The sequence below is a fragment of the Carassius auratus genome, unplaced genomic scaffold (assembly GCF_003368295.1).
Source record: "Carassius auratus strain Wakin unplaced genomic scaffold, ASM336829v1 scaf_tig00217334, whole genome shotgun sequence".
In the NCBI taxonomy this organism is placed as follows: Eukaryota; Metazoa; Chordata; class Actinopteri; order Cypriniformes; family Cyprinidae; genus Carassius; species Carassius auratus.
In genome coordinates, this window is record NW_020529011.1 from 104433 (window position 1) to 123910 (window position 19478).

At 34.8% G+C, this 19478-nt stretch overlaps 1 long non-coding RNA gene across 2 annotated transcripts; it reads left to right on the forward strand.

Moving 5' to 3' along the window:
* Nucleotides 1-6635: 6635 nt before the first annotated feature.
* Nucleotides 6636-19298, forward strand: LOC113100690 (uncharacterized). 2 transcript variants are annotated; one of them, XR_003289766.1, is made up of 3 exons: nucleotides 6636-6800; nucleotides 16267-16352; nucleotides 19119-19298. It is a non-coding gene; the product is annotated as an uncharacterized LOC113100690 (long non-coding RNA). The 2 variants fall into 2 exon arrangements; XR_003289765.1 differs by lacking the exon at nucleotides 6636-6800 and adding an exon at nucleotides 7733-7882.
* The last annotated feature ends 180 nt before the right edge of the window (nucleotides 19299-19478 follow it).

Consider the following 19478-nt stretch of genomic DNA (forward strand, 5'->3'; position numbering starts at 1 on the left):
TACACAGAAATAATTTAAAGGTACATATTGGTAGCTAAGTGTACATACATTGATAGTACATATTTGTACATTTTGTAAAGCCTTTTTTTCAATAATGTATGGGTGGCTTACGTGAATTGAGTGTGTGGGTGGATGGTTTGGTGTGTTTAGCAGAAGGCCAGCTTGTGCCATCAGTGTAAACAATCTTAATGAATAATTAAGTTTGTATAAAATACCTTTAAAAACTTTATTGCAGTTCAGGATCTCCAGCCTTCATCTGCAATTTACTAAAATATCTTTATTTGTTTAAAGCAAAGCAAATATCTGCTCGAATTAACCTGAAGTAAAGAGATAACCTCAAAGAGTAAGAGATGCAGTCAAGCCACAGGAAACAGTGGTTTACTTTAAACTCTTTTGCAAAAGTAAAAATGTACTTGTGTTTGCAAAACTAAAGGCAGTTTTAAAAACCAGTGCTTGTTCCTCTCTAGCACATCACAGTTTCTAAAGACAAAATAAACACAGACATGATTCCTGTCTTCATCTGAGCCAGTTTACAACTATTTGTTCAATTCTCAGCCAGTTTCCACATTTATTAATGAGTTTTATTGTTTAATGCCCAATCCTGATTTATACTGTTTCTACTTCTTTGAATACTGTACAATGTAAATTATTGTTGTTGTTTTCACAGTAATATTTCTGTATTTTCAACCCGTTAGTATAATGTTGTTTGTGTCTAGTTCTTAATGAGGGATCTGTGGAGAAATCGATGTTTTTATAGTGAAAGAATTTATTTAAAAAGTTTTTTTTTCTTTTTTTTTTTTTTATTAAAAAGATAAAATTATACTCTTGGGGTAAGATGGCCCACCCAGAACTGGCACAGACTGACCCACATGGCATTTTATCATAATGTTCTTATTTTTAAATGTAATACATATTACTTATAATGTAAGGGTTGCTATTTAATATTTCCATGAATGAGAAACACTTTCATTAAAACCAAATGTTAACTGATTGAAATAATTACATTTCGGTTCAAAATGTTGTTGTTATGATATATCTTTAATTAAAAGATGGGTAATTAATTATTTAAATATTCATGTGCTTAAATTATGGAATTAATAATTTTATTTTTCGTATTAATCTCTTTTACTGTGTTTCTGCTTCTAAATATGATTATATTATATTATATTATATTATATTATATTGCCCATAATTTCATTGAAGATATGTCATCATAATAGCAACACTTTAAACTGATATGTAATGATTTCACTTATTTATTTATTTAACTTTCTATTCGGTTGATGAAAAGATGAGATAAATGATCAGCGGAAGTCAACTGCAAGTCTGGAAACGTTAGAGGGTGTGTAAGTTTTTTTGTTTTTTTTTGAAGTAGCACCTGGACGCAGTCCCTCACATGTGCATTTTATGTTTTGAGCTGTTAAGGAATATGTTTTACGCGTTTTTCTGTTTTTGCTTATTACTTTTAGACGGTAAGTTATGCATTTGTTTTTTATGGCTTCAGTTCATGTAGTCGTGCATGCTCTTCTCATAAATGGGCACACCAAGTTTAATCAGTAATTTTTCTACATCAGTCTTTCTACTGTGTAGCTACATGCTTTAGGCTATTTATGTGCAAAATGCTTATTGTGACAATGGTAACTTTAATGAAAGAAACAAATATAATGAAAGTCGCTTTGGAAAAAAATCGTCTGCCAGATGCTTACATGTTCAAACATACATGCCAAGTTCAGATAAAAGTAAGGAAAACCAAAACCACTTTTAATAATGGAGAACGTTATGCTTATCAGGTTTAACTCGTTTTGCACAATGTTTTGCTGATTTCAAGTCTCCCAGAATCAGAACTCAAGCTCATCGAGAATATATAGTAAATGTGTGAAATAATCATCTGTGAAATTTAAATTAACTGCTCGACATGTCATGAAAGTTTATCATATCCATGTTTTGCCGATTTAAAACTGTTTAGGCGTAGACGCGGTACTCACGCGCTGTTATATATATATATATATATATATATATATATATATATATATATATATATATGATCCTTATTACAAGTGTTAATCAGTCAGGCTTTGGCTGTGAGTGCACAGAAAACAGCGCGCGAATATATATATATATATACACACACATACATACATATGTGTGTGTATATATATATAAACCTCTGTTTAGGCTATTTAATTTGCATCTTTGATCTGTTGTAATTATTTGTTCTTGTAAGTAAAAATCTGAACCATCAGAAAGACTGGGAGAAACACGTTTACTTTTATACACATTTTCTTATATAGCCTCCAAATCGAGATCATTCACACATTTTTCTACAAAACTATTGGATTAATATGAACATAATAAATGAGGATGCTCAATACATTTGATGTATTTTATTGATTGACGTATTTTAATCTACAAAAAATTTGGGAGCACTTGTGTGTAAAACAGTAATAACTGGGTAATAATTTTGTGCTAACCCTGAACATCTCTAAATGTTAATCTTAGTTACCTTAAACTACTCAGTACGTTTTTGAAAAAGTACACTGTAAGAACATGTGATGTAAAATAAAGTGTAACCAACAATGTTTATATTTAAGAAATTATAATGAAATGTGTTCCATTAAAATAAATAAATAAAACTCTGAAAGATATCTGAGGTTATAATCTGTGACTGTTTCGTCGACTCTTTTCTTCAGGTGTATCTGGAGATTATTCAGATGAAAGAGTGATATCAGTGATGGAGGGAGATTCTGTCACTTTAAACACTGATGTTACTGAAATACAGAAAGATGATCTGACACTGTGGTCATTTAGATTTAATAGTTCAGAGACTCGTATCGCTGAAATCTATAAACAGATTGTCTCTGTGTATGATAATAAAGAGAATAATGAGAGATTCAGAGACAGACTAAAGATAGATGAGCAGACAGGATCTCTGACCATCACAAACATCAACAAATTACACTCTGGACTTTATAGACTACAGATCATCAGAGGAGATGTCAAACTCAAGAGCTTCAGTGTCGCTGTCTATGGTGAGTAAACTGAAGAAATCATATTGAAAGGTATTTTTTTATTAAATTTTAATCTTGTCTTGACTGATTGCCTCACTCCTGCTTCATTTCCTGTCTGCTCCAAACTCTCCTGTCACAATAAAGGCAAAACCAAAAAAAAAATATATATATATTTTTTAAATGTTAATCTTTCCTACATGTTTCGTAGCTCTACTGTCTGTTCCAGTCATCAGTGATTTTCATCAAAACCCTTCAGTATCAGAAAGACCTTATCCAGTGTCCAGATGTTCACTGTTGTGTTCAGTGGTGAATGTGAGAGCTGTGACTCTCTCCTGGTACAAAGGAAACAGTTTATTGTCCAGCATCAGTGTGTCTGATCTCAGCATCAGTCTCTCTCTTCCTCTGGAGCTTGAGTGTCTGGATGATTCCTACAGCTGTGTTGTTGCTTATTCATTCATCAACCGAACTACACACCTCAACAACACTGATCTCTGTCAGACATGTTCAGGTGAGAAGCAACATTTTCAACATATTTTCTTTCTAAATGTGCAGTTCATAGCATTTGGATGAATGTGCAGGTATATATAAGCAGTAAATGCACTTTACAGACCTGAAAGAGTTAAAGTGCACTAATGTCTCCTTGTTCTTCTGTTTCAGACTATGTTCAGTTTTGTGGTTCTACTGAAGCTGTGATCCGATTGGTCATCTCTGCTGTGGTGGGCGTGGCTACTGTTGCAGTAGTCGTTTATGACATCACATCTAGAAGAGCTCAGTAAAAAAAAAAAAAAAAAAAAAAGACTTTAAGAGACACCAGGGGGCGATGTTTTCTAATCGAACCCCATGTGCATTACATCTGCCAATCTGAATTCAAGATTAAGATAAAAGTTTAGAAAACTATGATCAAATTAAACTTATGTTCTCTAATAAATAAAACTCCTATTTGAATACAAAGAACATTAAGAAGAAAAGTAAAGGAATTGATTGTGTACACTTTTTCTTTCCCTTTGAGATCTGTATCATAAATGTGTTTTTATTGGTCACTTCCTATCACATGTTCTTCAAGGAATAGTTATTTTCATATATATATATATATATATATATATATATATATATATATATATATATATATATATATATATATATATATATATATATATAAAATGAACCTAAACATATGAGCCTGATAAAAATGCTAATTTTAGACGAAAATTTCAGATGGCATCTAGAGGCTTTTGGATCTGAACTCTTCATATTTTAATTATTTATTTTTCAGGATTAGCACTGCTGCAAAAGTCTAGCAAATTTTCAATATATATATATATATATATATATATATATATATATATATATATATATATATATATATATATATATTATCAGTGTTTAAAAACTAACAATGCAAAAGATTTTGGAAGGTCAAAGTTCAGTGGAGGCGGTCCAAACATGTCCATTGTGATTTTCCAACCACATTGAAAACATCATTAAATTTATCTTTAAATGCATAGATTTTAAAATTGGTTCAAAATTGGTGTGACACATTGGGTACATTGTGTAATGTTAAATCATTAAAAATAATAGTTTCGATTGATTTTAGTGCTTTCTGACAATGTCCCAATGTGTGATGGGATTATGGTTTCTCAGTTTTTCTTGGTTATTCTTGACAAGTTTCAGAGGATGTGGTTTGTAAGTGAGAGATGAAGGAAATGTGAAGTCACACAACACAGAAACCAAGTGTCCATTCTCTTAAAGGGATAGTTCACACAAAAAATGACATTCTGTTATCATTTCCTCATCATAATGCTCTTATAAACCTGAATGACCATCTTTCCCCTGTGAAGATATTTTCATAAATGTCTTTATCCATAAAATAAAAGTCTAATGGGCTACTATTGTTTTGAACACAAATTACTTTCTTTATATAGACCAATACAGAATGTAATGGGCTAGATGCACAAGATGGCGCCGGTGAGCTTCAGCGACGCGAGTGTGTGCATACTTATACTTCCGGTCTTGCGAAGCTCACATTGACTGTAAGGGAAACTTACATAAGAAACTTGGCTAGATGTTGACAATTAATGATTTTCAAATTTAACAGAGGATAGTAGTATATCAAAGACACAAAGAAACATCCTTCCTACGTTTTTGCGTACCTCTGTGTGGAAATTCATCAAGATACAACGCGGAGATTGCTTTATTCTTCTGTTGATTATGCGGATCAGGGTCAGGTTAATCAGTCCACAGGGATTTCTTCTTTCAAACACAAACCAGTCAAATGTGCAATACTTTTCATTTGATCTGACTGATATAAAATATTTCTGATAAAGCATGTTTTATTAACTTTATTTGATAACATTTGTAACTGTAATGGTACAAATAAACGTAATGTAATTATGGTAGGTTTGCATTAAATAAAAGATTGCTGTTTGCATTCATGTGTGTTTTTATCAATGTTTATTTGTTTTGTGAAAGATCTGCAGCATAAATCATTATCTGTCTATGAGCATTTTTAAAAAATCTATGTAATACAAACATTTTCGAGAAATAAGTAATTTGTACATTTACATCATTGGTATGATAAAAATACATTATGAAGCTGTGTATACACACCATGAGTTCAACTTTCATTTCGTGAACAGTAGTGAACATTAGTGTATTTAACTCATTCGCCAGACCCAAACATAGAAAATTTTCAAATCCACTGGCTCAGTTTACATTTATAGTATAGTAATAATAGCAGTGTATATCTTATTTGCATTTGAAGTGATATTATAAATCCTGTAAACATATAGAAGGTAATATTTGGATTTCTCCGGTTCTCTGCACTGATGTTAGGCACAACCAGAAGTATCGAAGCACACACTCGCAAGACCGGAAATCCATCATGGCAGCCCATTGTCGAATAAAAAATGTTTGTGGGTCAAAGACGTTAAGATGTCCGCATCAAAAGAAATATACAAAAGTGATTTTGTGTCCATAGAAAGCACATTAAATGTAAGTAAAATGTCTACTTTTAAGGTTTAAAATAGGTTTTGGGAGAATAAAATGTCAAAATTTGGTTGAAATAATGTTACATTGTCATTCAGTGTAACACAATATTTATGCAAAAATTCAAACAACATGCTTATTCTGACGTGTACATATTAAAATATCTAAAAGAATAATGGAGCATACAAAATTTTATTGTGTTTTAAATTAGTAACAAATTCTTAATGACAAATGGGCAAAACCTAGGAGAGTGGCAAATGTTAAAAATGTAAAATTACAACTCATTAGTATTTGGGGTGAAAGTAATTAGTCTTTTAATATGTCATAAAATTTTGTTATAAATATGCCTGACAAGATTGTTACACTGAATGACATTTTACTGGGTGTCTTCTGTAAATCAGAAAAACAAAAACAAAATTGCAATAAAATGTAACAGAAAACTGTTTGCTTTTTTTTGGGGGGGGGGGGGGGGGGGCTACAATAGTTTAAAGCAGCATTACACTTTTTTTATGCTTAAACACTTTTTCGTCTTTGACCCTTATGTAAATAAAAACCACACTCAAAAAAATGATTTTTGCTATTTGTTCAATTTAATTAATTAAAATGAGCACATACAACACAACTCTTTGTAAAAATGGTCCCAACTTAATTTTATTTAACATAAACAATGTAATTTTCAAAAAATTAGGTTTACAAGATTTTTTTAAATTGAGTGAACAAGAATATTTTTCGTTCGTCTTAACCGGATGTACGTCATCAACTGAAACGGATGCAGATGGATTGTTCAGCTGCGTACATGTGAGATGGGTAAGTGGCCATTTCAATCTATCACCATCCATCTTATTTAATTAACAAATTAATTAAAATATGCTTTGTTAACATCTTGTTGCGCACCAGAAAGTTATTTTTCTATAAGCATTGTATGAAAATAGCTCTTAAGTGTGTCGTTTGTAGCTGATGTTAGGTTTCTGGACTCAGCACGTCATATATTTAAATCATTCTCTTTTTTAAGAAAAGTATCAAATAAAGTTAGCATGAAGAATCGCAGAACAGAGAGAACAGAAATATATATTCAGTACCATAAATTAATGTATAAAACCAGTGCCATAAGACACCCCCGATCATTAGAAATGGCCAAACTATCCCACAGGATTTTAAATTCTTACTCTGCATTCAGCTGTTGTTAGGGTGACAAAAACGTTTCAAATGTATATTTTAGTTCTTCATCAACTGTATATAGTTTATCGCTAGTAAAAACGATTTGAGATGCCAATCAAAGCGCGCAGCAGCCAATCCAAGGCTTTAAATTAGTCACGCTTGTTGAGTTCACCTGTTCGTGACTGAATTCACCGCGTTCACGAAGGCCCTCGTCTTAAACAACAAATAGAGTTTTAGCGACGTAAGTACGAGATAAATTTCGCTGCTTTGGTAATTGTAAGTGGAGTTTTGCATATCTTTTGCTAGATTATGGTCATGGACCGACTTATGTCTGTGTAGGCAGCTAATAACATAATGTTTCTCCAAGCGCTTGTACGTTATGTGTAAATTAATGTTATTCTTTTACTTGAGATTAATATATCAAGAGGATAATCGACAATAATGATTTGTCATAAATAATTTGGCAGCCTGACCCTGTACTAAATACTTTTTTTTTTCTTTGTAGCATTTTAAACTTTTTTTCTTTTCTTTGCTGAATTGCCCATAAACAAGACCTCTGTAATTTATGTCTTCAAATTAATGCTGAATTTCGTCGGATCACAACCCTTACTTTACAATCCAAATTCCTGTCCCAACTGTATCAGTTTTCTGATGATCAGCTGAAAGTGTTTACCAAAAAGGGTGGAGCGTTTAGAAAAAGCATTCGGGATGTGATTGTGCCAATGTCTCAGGTTGTATTATTAGGGGCCAAGCACCGAAGGTGCGTAGGACCCTATTGTGTTTGTTCCCGTTCTTATTATTAGGGGCCAAGCACCGAAGGTGCGAAGGCACCTATTGTGTTTGTTGGCGTTATTATTAGGGGCCAAGCACCGAAGGTGCGAGGCACCTATTGTTTCCGTTGGCGTTATTATTATTCTGCTTCTTCTTCCTCTTCTTCTTCCGCCGCAAGTCTATGGCAGCCCATAGAACCGATTGCGGGAAAGTTGTATAAATTGGCACACTGATAGATGACAGTCCCAACATTAACTATAGCTAATTTGAAGTCTCTAACTCCTACTCTCTAGCGCCACCACTTGTCCAAACTTTCAATGTTTGTATGCTAATAACTTTTGAACCGTAAGCCAGAAAATGGAAATTATTTTTTCCTCTGAATCCTTGGCTCATGCCAAGTCGAATGAACCCCAAAATTCAAAAATCACAAGGTTTAGTTTTTTCGCTATTTTCAATTATTCGAAAAACCTACTTTTTCGAACTCGTCCTAGACGGTTTGTCCGATTGCCACGAAAATTGGCTCAGATCATCTTCAGACCATGCTGGCAAAAAGTTATGGAATTCAAGTTGATTCGTCCAACCGTTGTCGAATGACACGTAAACAAATTTGACGAAAAGCATGCAAAAATGCACTTGAGGCTATATCTCAGCAACGGTTTGGCATATTGAGACCAAACTTGGTGTGTCTTATAATAAGCATGACCTGAGACAACATGCAGTGTTTCGACACAGCGCCACCTAGTGGTCAGGAGATATGAAAAATGCATATTTTGGCTTATATCTTCTGAATGGTTTGGCCAAAAATCACACAACTGGTCTCTTTAGATTCAGTGAGTCATGTCGAGTCGTATGATATGCAAATTTCCCGTGTCAGCCATTTTAGGCGTCGGCCATTTTGAATTATGTTTTAAAATGCTGTATTTTTTCAATGCAGCATCGTATCGTTTCGCAAATAATTACAAAAATATTCGGCTCCATGCCCTGAAGGTACTCAAAAAGTTTGGTGGCAGCGCCACCTTGTGGTCAAGAGTTATAATGAATTATCACAAAAATGCTAATAACTGTTGAATAAATTAGACTATTAAAATTAAAATGGTCTCACTATATTCTGTGTGTCATGCCGAGAGCATTGATACCAATTATGCGAAAATTGGCCATACTTCCTGTCCGCCATTTTGATTAATGTTGAAAACCTACTTTTTCGAACTCCTCCTAGACCGTAAGTCCGATTTTCACCAAATTTGACGTGAATCATCTTCAGACCATGCTGGCAAAAAGTTATGGATTTGGTGTCGATATACGAAACGATTCTCATTTAGTGCATCAACGAATTTGCTGGAAGGGTGCCAAAATGCATTTGAGGCTGTATCTCTGCAACGCTTTGACATATTTGCACCAAACTTTGTATGTGTCATCAACACCTCACACTGACCAAGCCACATATATTTGGTAACAGCGCCACCTATTGGTCAAGAGTAATAAACCATTCATTAACCATGTATAATTACACTTTTAAAAATGCTAATAACTTTTTATTGCATTAGCCTATTTGAATGAAAATTGGCTCAAAATATTCCCTGGCTTATGCCGATAACATAGATACCAAATATGCCAGAGTAAGCTGAACTTCCGGTCCGCCATTTTGATTTATGTTGAAAACATACTTTTTTGAACTCCTCATCAACCGTATGTCCGATTTTCACCAAATTCGAATCAGATGATCTTCAGACTATGCTGACACAAAATTATGGATTTTGTGTCGATAGACGAAACGGTTTTCGCATACCACAGCGACGAAGTTGAGGCACAATGAGAAAATGACACTTGAAGCTGTATCTCTGGAATGCTTTGGCATATTAACACCAAACTTTGTGTGTGTCATTGAAAAGTAACACAGAGTACACCAAATTGATTTTATAGCAGTGCCACCTATTGGTCAAACTTGATAAGCCAAGTAATCATGCTACTAGAGGTGGTATTTATGATTTTTTTTAGCCATTTCAATTACAATAATCCAAAAATTGCTGTTATTGCTCATTAATGCATTTGGTGTGATGCTCCATGCCATGCTTAGCTCCTACATTTGCCGTGGGAGTGCTTGGCCCCGTAATTGCTGCTTGCAGCTATATTTATTAGGGGCCAAGCACCGAAGGTGCGAAGGCACCTATTGTGTTTGTTGGCGTTATTATTCTTCTTCTTCTTCCACCCCAAGTCTATGGTAGCCCATAGAACCGATTGCGGGAAAGTTGTATAATTTGGCACACTAATAGAGGACTGTCTGAACATTAACCGTAGCAAATTTGAAGTCTCTAACTCAAACTCTCTAGCGCCACCAATTGTCTAAACTTTCAAAAACTTGATGCTAATAACTCTTGAACCCTAAGCCACAAAATGAAAATTCTTTTTTCCTGTGATTCCTTGGCTCATGCCGAGTCGAATGGACACCGAAATTCAAAAATCGCAAGGTTTAGTTTTTTCGCTATCGTCAATTGTTCGTAAAACCTACTTTTTCGAACTCGTCCTAGGCCGTTGCACCGATTGTCACGAAAATTGAATCAGATAATCTTCAGACCATGCTGGCAAAAAGTTATGGAATTCAAGTTGATTTCTCAAACCGTTTCCGAATAGCTCATGAACGAATTCTTCGAAAAGCACGCAAACGTGAACGTGAGGCTATATCTCCGCAACGGTTTGGCCTATTGAGACCAATCTTGGTGGGTCTTATAACAACCATTCCCTGGGACTACCTGCAGTGTTTCGGCGCTGTGCCCCCTAGTGGTCAGGAGATATGAAAAATGCATGTTTTTGCTCATAACTTCTGAACGGTTTTGCCAAAAATCACAAAAGTGGTGTCTTTAGATTCAGTGCATCATTCCGAGTCGAATGATACCGAATTTTCCCAATTCGGCCATTTTGGGCGTCGGCCATTTTGAATTTAGTTGTAAATTGCTGTATCTTAAGAATGAAGTTCCGTATCGTTTCGCAAATAATTACAAAAATGTCCGGCTCCATGCCCTGAATGTACACAAAAAAATTGGGGTCAATAGTTATAACGATTTTTCGAAAAATGCTAATAACTTTTGCATACATTAGCCTATTGTAACAAAACTGATGTTGATAGATTCCTTGGGTCATGCCGAGAACACCGATACCCCATTTGTCAATTTTGGCAAAATTTCCTGTCCGCCATTTTGATTCATGTTGAAAACCTACTTTTTCGAACTCCTCCTAGACCGTTGCTCAGATTTTCACCAAATTTGATTTGGATCATCTTCAGACCATGCTGGCAAAAAGTTATGGAATTTGTGTCGATACACGTAACCGTTTTCAATTAGCGTACCAACGAATTTGCTGGAAAGATGCCAAACTGCATCTGAGGCTGTATCTCTGCAAAGGTTGGAGATATTTACACAAAACTTAATATGTGACATTGTCACATCACATTGACCACGCCACATCATTTTGGTCACAGCGCCACCTATTGGTCAAGAGTAATAAACCAATCAATAACCGCTAATTATTACATTTCCAATAATGCTAATAACTTTTGATTGCATTAGCCTATTATCATGAAACATGTCTCAAAATGTTCCTTGGGACATGCCGACAACAAACATACCAATTATGTCATATTAAGCAAAACTTCCTGTCCGCCATTTTGATTCATGTTGAAAACCTTTTTTTTTAAACTCATCCTCAACCGTTTGTCTGATTTTCACCAAAATTGAATCAGATCATCTTCAGACCGTGCTGACAAAAAGTTATGGATTTCGTGTCAATAGACGAAACCGTTTTTGTACAGCGCTGCTTCAGATGTCAGGCATCTTCACAAAATGAGTCTGAGGCTATATCTCTGCAAAGCTTTGTTGTAATTAAGCCAAACTTGTGTGTGCCATTGTCTAACATGGAGAATAGGCTCACAGACACTCACACACAGAAATGAAATGGTTCAACTATTATATGAATAATCAATAAGCATGATTACACACACACACACACACACACACAGAGAAGTACATGCCCACACATTTTGTTGTATGTAGATATTTGAAATAAATTATAGGTGACACACAACTCACAGAAAGACTTATTTTCTTACATTTCTATGTCAGGTTTCTTTGCATTCATATTCTGACATAATAGTAAACATTTGATATACATGTATGAATAAATTGTTGAACTTTCACTCAATGTGATCTTAAATGCTTGAACAGTAATATTAAATAATAGTAATATATATTTTTCTAGATGAATCAATCATCGAGACAATGAACTGTAATGTTTTAGTCTTTAGAGAGCCCATTAGTGGTCTTCCAGTGACATCTAGTGGTCGTAAATGCAATTTATCATACAACACTCTCTCTTTAACCTTTATAACTGTTATATGTTGTCTTAATTTCATTCCAAAGAAGCATACGCAATTTATGTATAATTTCACAGTCTAGATAATAGTACTGCACTGATTTTAAATAACCTAGATATGGCTGACAGTAAAAGAATAGAACAGAATTACAGACACACACAAACATGAAATGTTTAAACTAGTATATTAATACTCAATAAGCATGCTTAAACCCACACACAGATGCACACATTTTGTTATATATATAGATAATTAAAATAAATGATGGGTGATAAAACCTATTGCAAGTCTTCTGTTTTTATGGGCTTCTATGTCATTTTTCAGGTTTCATTGCAATCATAATCTGGCATAATTATAAACATTAGATATATCTGTATGAATAAATTGGTAAACTTTGACTCAATGTGATCTGAAATGCTTGAACAGTAATATTAAATAATAGTAATATACATTTTTTCTAGATGAATCCCTCAACAAGCCCATAAACTGTAATGTTTTAGTCTTTAGTGAGCTCATTAGTGGTCTTCCGGTGACATCTAGTGGTTATAATTGCAATTTTTCATTCAACACTGGGTTTTGAAGCTTTATAAATATTACAGTGTTCTTTTTTACCTAATCTCTGTTAAATTTTGCATGATTGTTTAGAAAAAATACAGATCTAATGCATGTGTGATTATATTACCCCTTTTTTTTTGCAGTTTAATGCCATTCACAACAGAAATCTTTTGTTTTTTAGGCCATTTTAACTGTTATAGCACCAGCTATTTTCTGATCTTAATGAAACTTTGCATGCTTGGTGGGTCATCTTTCACATGTTATAACCAAGTTTCATAAAGTTTTGAGTTTTTGTTTCAGTTTTATAGGCTTTAAGGTTACATGTGGCCACGGCACTTTCCTAAATGACCTCTTATAGCTAACCAAAGGACAAAATGCAACATATTTTTGAAAATTATTGATCTAGAGAGTCAAGAGAATATTATTGCAGTGGTTTGATCAAGACTGAACAAAAAACCAGGTGACCCAAAACATTCAAATTCGTGGACCAATTTTACGAAAAAGGCTATAACTCGGGAACAAAATGAGATATCTTCACCAAACTCAGAACTCATATGCATGAACGAAAACTTTAGTCAAATTATTATTTTTTTCTTCCATATCTGCCACTTGGTGGCGCTACAGGATGAAAAAAAATTGAAAATTGATATGGCCCAATGTGGCACAAGTGCTCTATGAGGAATTTCACTTATCTTAAAAAACATGGCCGCCATTGGCCAAACAACTTTAAGCACCTATTTGACAAGGTTAATGGAAGTCGATCGGAACGAAACTCGGTGGGCATGTTCGACTCATTGCCCTAAAGGTCTGTAAGTATTTTGAAAGAAATTGCCCACAACATTGTCACCTCCCACAGAACACAACAAAGCGATTTGATTACAGCGCCACCTATTTTCCAAAAATGATAATGCATCATTTTACTGGAGTTTTACTGGCTGTTTCAATTACACTCTTCCAATAATTGCTTTTCTTACTCGTTGCATTTGGTCTGATGCTCCATGCCATGCTTAGCTCCTCGCTGTGGAACTTTTATTAACGATTTTCAGCCATTTCAATTACAATCATGCAATTATTAATTTCATTATTCATTGTTGCATTTGGTCTGATGCTACATATGCTTAGCTCCTGATGTTGCCGCTGGAATGCTTGGCCCCGTGATTGCTGCTTGCAGCTATATTTATTATTATTATTCTTCCGACTGGGAGTCTATGGCAGCCCATAGAACCGAATTCGGGAAAGTTGTTTTGGTTTGACATTCTGATAGAGGACAGTGCCAACATTAAGTACACCAATTTTGGTGTGTCTAAGACATTCCCTCTAGCGCCACCAACTGTCCAAAATTTCACTTTAATTTTGTTAATAACTTTTTGACCGTAAGGCCAATCATCATAATTCTTTTTTCATCTGATTTCTGAGCTCATGCCGATTCGATTGCACCCTAGCAAGTCATTTTCTGTCATAGAAATGTGGCCGCCATTTTGAATTTTTTGAAAAACCTACTTTTTCGAACTCGTCCTAGACGGTTTGTCCGATTCACACGAAAATTTAACCAGATCATCTTCAGTCAGTGCTGACCAAAAGTTATGCAAATCAAATTGATTCGTTAAACCGTTTTCGATAGACGCTCAAACAAATTTTACGTAACGCTTACAAAAACAGTCGTAAGGCTGTATCTCTGCAACGATTTATCGTATTCAGACCAAACCTGGTACATGTCATAACAAGCATGACCTGAGGCTACTTGCTGCGTTTCGGCGCAGTGCCACCTACTGGTCCGGAGATATGAAAAATTGCTATTTTTGCTTATAACTTGTAAACAGTTTGTCCAAAAATCATAAAATTGGTCTTGTTAGATTCAGGGCAACATGCCGAGTCGACTGATATCCAATTTTACCATTTCGGCCATTTTCACTGTCGGCCATTTTGAATTTTGTGCTAAAATGCTGTATTTTCAGAACGCATCAACGGATTGTTAAGAAACATGGTATGGGTAATCAGCACAATGTCCTGAAGGAGCATGCGAAGTTTCGAAACAGCGCCACCTAGTGGTGATCTTCTTTTTTTAAATGCTTCTAACTTTGGGTGTGGTCGACTTATTTTCACAAGACTCATCAAATTGGACTCCTGAAACCTTATTGAGTCCTACGATACCAAACATGCTAGGTTTCGCCTTACGGTTTGTGTAGCGTTGTGATTTAGCGCTTAAAAAACATTTGGCTATATCTTCGAAACTGCTTGTCTGATCGAGACGAAACCACCATCAGAAGTTCGGAAACATAGGTCGATAGCTATACACCAATGCCCAAATGCAAAAATATTGATAGTAAGGGGTAGTAATATTCAATCAAAGTCAAGAGTCAGTCAATTTTTACGTGTTTTTTAATGTAAATGTCTATAACTCTGAAGTGAATTGAGATATTTTCACCAAAATTGACACACATATGTATGGGCTCACTCTGATGACACATAAGAAAAAATGGTGGGACTGAGCCTCTTGGTGGCGCTATAATAGAACAAAACATGAAATTCCCATTGACTTCAATACACTTATGTGAAATAAAAGGCTATACTAAACAAATGGATTGGTGTTATATTCCAAAACTCAGAATGTGCCAACAACACCATCCCCTGAAGGTACTCAAAATATTTGGAAACAGCGCCACCTAGTGGTCAAAAGTTATAACTCAATTTACATAAAGGCTAATAACTTTTGAATAAATCTGGCTATTGACATGACGCTGGTCTTTTTAGATTCCTTGGGTCAAGTTGAAAACATAGATACAAAGTTTTCCTTATTTGGCTGAACTTCCTGTCCGCCATTTTGATTAATGTTGAAAACCTACTTTTTCGAACTCCTCCTAGACCGTTAGTCAGATTTTCACCAAATTTGACGTGGATCATCTTCAGACCATGCTGGCAAAATGTTATGGATTTCATGTCGATATAAGAAACGGTTCTCATTTAGCGCATCAACGAATTTGCTGTAATGATGCCATCATTCATTTGAGGCTGTATCTCTGCAAAGCTTTGACATATTTGCACCAAACATTGTATGTGTCATCGTCACCTCACACTGACCATTCCAAACTAATTTGGTAACAGCGCCACCTATTGGTTACATGTGATAAGCCAATAAATCCTATTACTAGTTGTTGTGTTCATTGTTTTTAAGCCATTTTGCCTAAAATAATCTTAAAACTGTCTTAATTACTCATTCCTGCCGTTCGTCTGAAGCTTGCTTCTGTAGTGCTTGGCCCCGTTATTGCTGCTTGCAGCTATATTTACTTTTAATTTTTTTTTTAATTTAATTACTTTCTAATACAAGCTATTGATATAGTGCTCTGTAATGGTCAGAGATGTGTATTGGAGGGTGTTATGTCAAATGTATAAATATCAGAAACTTAAAACTTTTGTCTGTTTTCTTAGAATGGAGACCAAGCAAGAGTGCATTCTCAAGGGGCTATGCATCCACCTGAATGAAGATCCACAGGATCTGGTGAATGGAGTATTTGGTGAGTATAGAGTTCTCTTTCATTACAAACAGTTATCACAAGTAATAACAAATTTGACGTGCAAAAGAAGTGACATGAACTGCGCATAAAATGGTTTGTTCAATTTAAAAGCAGAGACACTTTCTTATATACTTTATCTTTTGATATATTTTAAAATTCAAAGTAAACTGCTGATGGGGAAAGAGTTAATGTCAATTTTTTAATGTTCAAATATTGAGTAAATTGTAAAGCCAAGATATTATTTAAATGACTGATGTTAACTTCACTTTAAACATTTGTACTCCACACAGCGACTGGTTTAGGTTTACGTGATATCATCCTGTTTGATAAGCAAAGTTCTTAATAGTCAAGTCAGTTCTCCTTTATTTATATAGCACTTTATACAATACAAATTGTCAAAGCAGCATAATTAAACCGGAAAATACTTTGTCGATAATGCAAGAGGACAATAAAAAACAGTTTTGTTTTTTTTAAGCTAAAAGTCAGTTCATTGATTATTCAGTGATGTCATCATCCAGTTCAGCTCTCTTCCAGTAGTGTCTGTGCAATCAGTCAAGCATCCCCAACTAACCTAACTACTAACAACTAACTAACAAGCCAGAGGTGACGGCAGCAAGGAACCAAAACTCCATTGTTAACAAAAAAAAAACCTTGAGAGAAACTTTACTAAGTTGGGGGGCCAGTTCTCCTCTGGCCAGATGAAAACATCAGTTTAATTCCAGGCTGCAGCAAAATCAGATTGTGCAGAGGACTTGTCTAGTTTCCATGGTCTTGTCCCGATGACTGACTAGTTGACGTGGTCTTCGGAGGTGATCTGTCTCTGGGGCGCATCTAGTTGACATGATAATTTCCACTAACATTCAGGGATGTAGAGGTCATCTCTAGGACGACCAACATATTTTATTTCATTTCAATTTAAATACAGTATATTTTATATTATTTTAATGTACACAATACTTCCAACGTTTATATTTGTATAACATTTTAGAAGTACAAATTCTATATTTAACATTAATTCAGGTATAAGACCTTAGACTGCCATCCCTGCTATTGGCTCATAGCTGAAAGATGCTGTTACTAAATCCATAACCTGCCCATAAATAAACAGTATACAGTTCCGAGAACATACAGTAAAGGGACAGGTCACCTAAAAATGCAAATTCTGTCGTTCCAAACCCATAACACCTTTCATCTTCCGAACACAAATTAAGATATTTTTGATTGAAATCCGAGAGCTTCCGTACCCTCCAACTAATAAATTCCCAGATCCAGAAACACAGCAGGGACATTGATATTAAATGTGACCTCAGTGTTTCAACTGTAATTTTGCAAAGCTACAAGAACACGTCAAATAGACTATTATTGTCCTTATTATGTTTATGGTCCTGGGAACTTTTTAATTGTGTTGCTGTCTATGCAGGGTCAGAAAGCTCTTGGATTTCAATCAAAAATATCTTAATTTGTGTTCCCATGATGAATGAAGGTCTTATGGGTTTGGAATGATGTGAGGTGGAATAATTAATGACCGAATTTTCATTTTTGTGAGAAGTATACCTTTAACATACAAAGTAATTACATTCCGTTTGTTCAGGAATAAAGTAATTTATTCTATGCAAGGCACTAGTTTAGGCGAATGGCATTGCATGTATGTTGGTTTGAAAATAAAGTGACTAATGATTTTATAGATTAAATTAAACATACACAAACCTGTATTTTGGCAAAGAATTGGACCAACTTGGTGGTGCCAAGGACTGTACTGTTCTTAAGAAAATGGAAAAAAAGCTTGTGCTCAGTAACCCAACCGTTGTCAGAATGGGGGAAGGGTGTGCTATCACCCTTTTTGGTTGTTTAAATTGTGCCCAGCTTTTTTTAAAGATAATTAATATTGATTTGAAATAAGTAGTATGTATAGCTCTTGAATCCCTCCGTACATGTACTTCATTCTCAAATATTTTGATTGAAATTGAGAATGTGGATTTAAAAAATCTAATTTGTTAATGTCATTAATTTCTTATCACAAAAAGTATCTAAATTGTTTTAATTTCCAATTTAAACAGTCACTGAGTGATCGTTAGAGATGTTAAGGTAGCATAGTTATTCATTATTGTGATATTTACAAAGCTTCAGTATTATTTTCCTTTAGAGGGTAACACACTGGTCTCTCAAAGGTGTTGAGGTTGGTTGTGATCTGGTGACTGAAGGCCATAGCATTGTTTTCAAATGACTTCCATAGCACATTCGTACAGCCACAAGCCGATTGGTTCACAGAAAACAATTGGGTTGTTTCTCTCCAAAAATATCTATTTTCAATGTCACATTATAGCTTTTTATTACACTACTGTACCGTTATTTATTATTTAAATGATTTAGAACTATTTTATTGAGGTCCACAATTCTAAAATAAGCTGAGTACTAGGGCTATACGATTAACCGCAAGTGGTTATGAACGCGATATTTCGTAGCTTGTCAGAGAACTACGGCTCTGTGTATTAAGTGCGGCTCCATTTGAAAGCAGGTGGTGGACATTTACCGCTAATCACAGAACCGGCTTTACTGACGAGACACGCATGACAATCACATGCGATCAATCGTACAGCCCTACTGAGTACACACTTCTTAATGGCTCTTGCAGTTTTCATTAAAAAAAAAACATGGCATATAAAAAAAGGAAAAAAAATCACAAGCTGTATAGTGATGGCATAATTTATGCAAGTATTTTTTTTTTATATGCTAATTACAAATTTTTTATTATTTTTTTTCCCAAAGGATGATGACCCTGCAAGAAACAAAGCGGACATTCAAGGAGACCTTTTTGGGGATCTGTGTTGTAAAGCATGAATTTTCTGATGCAACAGAAGACCCTGAAGATATCGGCATTGTACTGGAAGATGTGGAGGTGCTCTCTGGTTTAGGTAATGTAGCATTGGCTACAGCCCTGCTACTTGGACTAATGTACTCTTTAAATCTTACTCATCCACAGGAGTTCCATTACACTTTTAAGATGCTCCAAAAAATGATTCTTGAACTGGACTTGTGTAAACTGTCTGCCAAAGCACGGGCACTGAAAACAAAACTCCTCCGTTAGGTGTGCTGTGTTTGAGGATCACTTTGTGAACACTGTGTTTT